Raw genomic sequence first — 7,202 nt, 5'->3', positions numbered from 1 at the left:
TCTGTGCTGGCTTTGTAATCAAACAAAATTCTGACATCAAGTCAATTTCCCCAAAACACATCCCTACTTAAAAGAGAATGAACTCACTGGTTAATCCAGATATATACACAAATTTTCTGACTCTAAGTCCTGTATTCTTTCTACTGTACCAATGATTCCAAATGTACCAGTGCAAAAAGTTCAAAGTGCTTGCCAAGAATTTTCTGTAGACAAAAAAAATATTAATATGTTTCATACTTTTGGGTATTACTTTTCAAATATATTTGGATGCTACTGTAATTAATAACAACAATTACTTAAAGCTTTGCTGAGAGCATAATTGCCAGAACTTAGAGGCAATCATGATGTCCTTCAGTAGGTAAATGGATAAATAAACTGTGATACCTCCAAACACTGAAATGTTATTCAGTGCTAAAAAATATGAGCTATCAAACCATAAAAAGACATGGAGGAAACTTAAATACATACTACTAAGTGAAAGAAGCCCATCTTTTTTTTTTCATTTTGTAAAAGCTGATATATTTGCCTTTGCTTTTGTGTAATCAAAGCTGCCTTATTCTATGAGCCTAAAGTTTGTATTTGAAATTGACATTAGTTTTGGTTTTCTCAGGCTCAGCTTTTTGTCCTGAGGCTCTTAACAGATTCTCATTGGCTTTGGTCTCCACTGGCACGTCCCATGTGTATCATGTGGAATGCTGTCTATAAAATTTTGGAGAAGTCTATTGCTTTGCAAATACTATGCACCCTTTATACCTTAGGTAAGCTTACCAGTTCCCAGCCCCTTTAGGAGGAAGTTCATCATGTCCACGGTGGCAGAGATAAATCATAAAGAGAAGCAGACTTGGATGGAGACAGCACGGAGGCTAATCACTCTTCAGAGGCTATACTCATTTCATTTTTTTGTGTGTGTGTGGTATGCGGGCCTCTCACTGTTGTGGCCTCTCCTGTTGCAGAGCACAGGCTCCAGACATGCAGGCTCAGCGGCCATGGCTCACGGGCCCAGCCGCTCTGTGGCATGTGGGATCTTCCCAGACTGGGGCACGAACCCGTGTCCCCTACATCAGCAGGCTGACTCTCAACAACTGCACCACCAGGGAAGCCCACTCATTTCATCTTTGAGGGAAGTCATACCTTCACAGAACAGAATCTCTCATTGCTGATATCTACGGGAGGCTAGGCAGAATTTCTTCTAAGATCTCAAGAGTATCATACACACAACCTCTCTAACACTGAATGTTACCATTTTGTAAAGATCTGTGTCCATTAAATGGCAGTTGTCCTGATAGTACTCAATCAGAATGATCTCCAAGGTCTGTATGTCACATAATTTGCCAAACGACTATAGAGAAGAGTCCCATGCTAGTCCTGGAGCTGTCAAAGTGGGATGTTACAGAAAATAAGGAAGTCTAGGTTAAATTCTGTGGTCTTGATGCAAGAGTCAGTGGGCTTCAGCAACATCTGTATAATCGCAGAGTTGAGTTGGCTGTGTGCGTGTCATCTTCCTTCTTTGGGGCTCCTTGTTCGTCGTCCAATTGCTTAGGGTGGTCAGCTGAAGAATCTATAAACAGGTTCTAGTTGGTGATCTTCCTTGTGAATATCTGTTTCATGGAGGCAATCTGAACAAGAATCACAGAATTCCAAAGACATTTCTGTAGGACAACCCTGGCAGTGCCACTGAACACCCTGGATAGGTTCTATGTCATAGTTATCACACTTGAAGCCCACATGTTGCACAAATCCACTTTCAGTTTGCATTTGCTGAAGTTTCTGTTTTTTAACTTTTTAAACTGTACCTTATATTCAGGTAAATTCTTATGCATAATAGGAATACTTTCTTCATCTGATGCCCCCTCCATAGCAGTGTTCATGTGGTTACAAAAATAGGGTCAGTCATCATTTTCATCCATATACACTGGTGGTTCATGGGAAGTCATGAAAGTGGAAGGTTTAAAGAGATGCTTATTAAGGGGGCACTGCTTGTTGAAGACTTTTAGGAGTATATGTATAAGTTTGGTGTTCTGCCTGGGACTGGAATGCCGGCTTTAGTTAGTTTTATCAAATAATTCTGCACTCAGCTGGCAACCTGTTTTGCTGTCCTATTGCCCAGTTCATCTGCTATCTTCTGCCAGTGTCGAGATTCTACTTCTTCAGGAGGGTATTTCAAGAGTAGTTGTTCAAGCTTTTTCTGTTCTTCAACAGTCCACAATTGGTTAAATGTTTCAGGTTTGGTATCATCACACAGGCGTCCTTTTATCATCTGAGGATGACTGTTTGAGCCTTCTGGACCATCACTCAAAGGCAACATAGAGTATGAAAGGGACTCTCTATCCTTCCTAGGACCTAAAGGACTTTTTGGTCTAGCAGGTAAACCTACTTTATCAAAAACTAGCTTAACTCTCCTAGTATGTCTTTTGCGATTTTTAAATTCTCTTTCAAAGTTCCCAAGGCTATTGGTATATTGGTCCCATACAATCTCGGGCAATTGAACAACTCTCTGTGGATATGGAAGCCCTATATCAGCCTTCTTCTGGAGTTTTTCCACAAATCCAATGGGATTTTTTAGTGCTTCTCTCTGACGTCTGCCTAAACTTTCAAGGTCCTGGACTGCTTGAGAACGTTGAGCCTCGAGTACAGCAATCATCTGTAACAGTCTCTGATAACCATTACTCTCGAGTACTTTGCTGTTTTATATCATTAGTTCTTCCATTATTATTTCCTTTCTGAATTTGAACAGGCTCTGGTCTGTTCTTTGGTGATCTTGATCGTACTTGAGAATGAGAAGAGATTTCTTCAGGATGAGCAATGCTACAATTCCTTAAATTTCTACCACCAAAAGATTCATCCAAGCCGTTTAACCCCACTGTTGATCTTGTAACACGAGTAGATCGGGAAGAAGCCATACTATGGCAAGTCCCTACAATACGGTCATCATGATCCACTCACTGGGAAACCTGTACAACCAAAGATCTATCATTGTGGAAATATTATCTCTTTTCCTTATATCCTGAAGGAGTTGGAGCTATGATCTAGAATAGAGCTTAAGCATCATGGTTTCAGACTCTCAGCTTCAGCCATGGAGAATACTAGGACTTCCTAAATTCCTTTCTTTTTTAAAAGGGTTTCGTTTAGTATTTGATTCCCAAGCGTCTGCATTTATCTGTCATCACTGTTAATGTCCATGTTACACTGAGACTTCAGGTATTAATTATTTATAGGGTTGTACTAGCACAACTCGATATCTTCCAGACGGGGCCGAGCACCGCAGGCCACTCCGGGAGGCGCCGCCGCCATGGCCGCTCTCCACCCCGCCACAGCACTGGCTCGGCTGGCCACCGCCGCCGGAAGCTGAACAGCGGCTCTGGGGCGCTTCCAGGTGGGTCCCCGCCTCCCGTCCCTGCCAGAAGTCAACCTTAAATAATAACATAATGTTTGATTCCAATTATATGACATTCTAGAAAAGGCATAACTATGGAGACAGTAAAAAGATCAGTGGTTTCCAGGGCCTGGGGTATGGTTTGAGGGGGTGGATAAATAGGTAGAGCACAGAGAATTTTTAGGGAAGTGAAAATGTGATGCACATAGTTATTTCACATTGTGTGCTGTCAAAGACATAGGTAGGACCTACCTATTCAAAACACAGCACATTATAGCTTTAAAGACTAATAACCTTGGATATGATTCTGAGTTTTCTTTATTTTTTTTTTCCTTTTCAAATGCTTGAGATCCCAATGTTAAAACATATTGAGCCATTATTAATGATCATCGTTCTATTATTATTCATGTTATTTCTCAAGGTCACAGCTACCTGTGAGACAAGAGGACTCAGGATTAATTCTGATGGGAAGAAAGGAAAAGTTTCAATCTGTATCACTGGTTACAGAGAATTGTCAAACAATAGCTAGATAAATGGATTGATGGATTTCCTTTTCAACAAAAGGAAAGCAGAAGAGTTTTGTTTTATGTTAACTAATAAAGGAGATTCTATTATTCCGGGGGCAACATTTTAGTGGTTTTAGTATCTAATACTGAAACATTAATAGCATTAACATGTAAGTAGAAGTTACTATTTGTCTGCTTTATAAATTCTGAAGAAGACTTTAAAGAGTATAATAAATGATCATAATGTTGAATGTAAATTTAACGCATATACCAACTGCTTTTCAGAATGGTCATAAACTGTAAATTATTAAGGCCATACTCAATTTTCTTTGGATCTCTAAGTATCGCTTATGTTTAAATATCCTGCCTACTACAGTATGCCATTTTGCAAGCTCCTCTTTAGCTCCCATTGCTATGTCAGGCACTGGGAATTCAAAAAGTAAGTCACAGTTCTGACAGCAAGGAGTTCTAGACTTTGTGGCTAGGATGAAAGGGGGATACACAACATAGCCTGATTTGGTCCAAGGAGGACATCTTCAAGAAAGGGGAGACCTCAGCTCATACTCAAAGCATAAATAGAAGCTGGTCTTCAGCATAGGCTAATAAGTTGAAAGCTCCTTCAAGCAAGTATTCGTTAAATATCTGACAACATTAACAGTCAACGTGTTGAGTGGCTAAGAGCATAGACTGGACTCAGGTTGCCCAAGTTCAAATTCTGACTCAATATCTGTGTGACTTTGGGTAAGTTACTTAAACTCTATGGACTTCAGTTTCCTCATCTGTAAAATGGAGATCATAATACTAGTCCCTACCTCATAGATATTTTTGTGAGGATTACAAGAGTTAATACATGTAAAAACTTAGAATAGTTCCTGCCACGTAGTAGATGCTAGTCAAGGATGACTATTACCATTTATTTTCAGAAGCTGGTTAAGGACTCTCTGTGAGATGCAGAAGTATCCAGCCACTTCTCTGTTGCCCTAAAAAATCCAGCTCTGTCCCCAACTTTTTATATTCCACACAGAAGATTATATTCCTTGCATTTGTTTGGACTCACTGTCCTTAGAAAGTAATTTAGAACTCTATTGCTTTGGGTCTTTGGCCTTTGGGAACCTCATCCTTAGGGTGTCCTTGTGAAAAATATAATAAATTCAGTTTGGCCAACTTGGGTGTGAGTTTCTGAGAGACATCTGGTTAAAGAGGAAGTGCCTTGAATGTGTAGCACAAACTACCCCTGGAGACATGAATTAGCAGGGCAAGTGTGTTAGTGGAAGCAGTGAGGGTGAATTATAAATTAAATCAACCAGAGATGGTGTATGGACTTCTTAGAAGAGAAGCACTCTGTTTAAATTGCTGGTATTGATATGGAAATGATAATGATAATACTTTTATTCAACATAGTATTGGAAGGCTTAGCCAGAGCAATCAGAGAAGGAAAAAAAAAATAAAAAGAATACAAATTGGAAAAGAAGAAGTAAAACTGTCACTGTTTGAAGATGACATGATATTATACATAGAAAATCCTAAAGATGCTGCCAGAAAACTACTAGAGGTAATCAATGAGTTTGATAAGGTTGCAGAATACAAAACTAATGCACAGAAATCCCTTGCATATCTATAAACTAACAATGAAAGATCAGAAAGAGAAATTAAGGAAACAATCCCATTTACTGTAGCAAGAAAAAGAATAAAATACCTAGGAATAAACCTACCTAAGGAGGCAAAATACCTGTATTCAGAAAACTATGAAACACTGATGAAAGAGATCAAAGATAACGTAAACAGATGGAGAGATATACCATGTTCTTGGATTGGAAGAATCAATATTGTGAAAATGACTATACTACCCAAAGTAACCTACAGGTTCAATGCAATCCCTAACAAATTACCAATGGCATTTTTCACAGAACTAGAACAAGAAATTTTACAATTTGTATGGAAACACAAAAGACCCCAAATAGCCAAGGGAATCTTAAGAAAGAAAAATGGAGCTGGAAGAATCAGACTCCCTAACTTCAGACTATACTACAAAGGTACAGTAATCAACACAATATGGTACTGGCACAAAAAAACAGAAACATAGATCAATGGAATAGGATAGAAAGCCCAGAGATAAACTCGCATGTGATCACCTTATCTTTGACAAAGGAGGCAAGAATATACAATGGAGAAAAGACAGCTTCTTCAATAAGTGGTTCTGGGAAAACTGGACAGCTGCATGTAAAAGAATGAAATTAGAACACTTCCTAACACCATACACAGAAACAAACTCAAAATGGATTAAAGACCTAAATGTAAGGCCAGACACTATAAAACTCTTAGAGGAAAACATAGGCAGAAAACTCTATGACATAAATCACAGCAAGATCCTTTTTGACCCTATCCTAGAGAAATGGAAATAAAAACAAAAATAAACAAATGGGACCTAATGAAACTTCAAAGCTTTTGCACAGCAAAGGAAGCCATAAACAAGACGAAAAGACAACCCTCAGAATGGGAGAAAATATTTACAAATGAAGCAACTGACAAAGGATTAATCTCCAAAATATACAAGCAGCTCATGCAGCTCAATATCACAAAAACAAACAACCCAATCCAAAAATGGGCAGAAGACCTAAATAGATATTTCTCCAAAGAAGACATACAGATGGCCAACAAATATATGAAAAGATGCTCAACATCACTAATCATTAGAGAATACAAATCAAAACCACAATAAGGTATAACCTCACACCGGTCAGAATGGCCATCATCAAATAATCTACAAACAATAAACGCTGGAGTGGGTGTGGAGAAAAGGGAACCCTCTTGCACTGTTGGTGGGATGTAAATTGACACAGCCACTATGAAGAACAGTATGGAGGTTCCTTAAAAAATTAACTTAGAACTATCATATGAACCAGCAATCCCACTACTGGGCATATACCCTGAGAAAACCATAATTCAAAAAGATACACATACCTCAATATTCATTGCCACACTATTTACAATAGCCAGGACATGGAAACAACCTAAACGTCCATCAACAGATGAATGGATGAAGAAGATGTGGCACATATATACAATGGAATATTACTCAGCCATAAGAAGGAATGAAACTGAGTTATTGTAGTGAGATGGATGGACCTAGAATCTCTCATACAGAATGAAGTAAGTCAGAAAGAGAAAAACAAATACCGTACGTTAACACATATATATGGAATTTAAAAAAGCGGTACTGATGAACCTAGTGGCACGGCAAGAATAAAGACACAGACGTAGAGAATGGACTGGAGGGCACAGGGGTGAAGGGGGACCTGGGATGAAGTGAGAGAGTGGTATTG

The 7,202-nt window shown here is 38.9% G+C and overlaps 1 pseudogene across 1 annotated transcript; it reads right to left on the bottom strand.

Moving 5' to 3' along the window:
• Window positions 1-1,545: 1,545 nt before the first annotated feature.
• LOC307053713 (ZZ-type zinc finger-containing protein 3-like) lies at window positions 1,546-6,852 on the bottom strand (annotated as a pseudogene). The gene is made up of 3 exons: window positions 6,841-6,852; window positions 3,224-3,409; window positions 1,546-2,653 (listed from the first exon to the last, which is right to left on the bottom strand). The product of its transcript is annotated as a ZZ-type zinc finger-containing protein 3-like (transcript).
• Between the last annotated feature and the right edge of the window lie 350 nt (window positions 6,853-7,202).

Source organism: Hyperoodon ampullatus (assembly GCF_949752795.1).
Source record: "Hyperoodon ampullatus genome assembly, chromosome: 5".
NCBI lineage: Eukaryota > Metazoa > Chordata > Mammalia > Artiodactyla > Ziphiidae > Hyperoodon > Hyperoodon ampullatus.
Note: the sequence above shows the minus strand (reverse complement) of the source record. Positions and strands in the feature narration are given on the sequence as shown.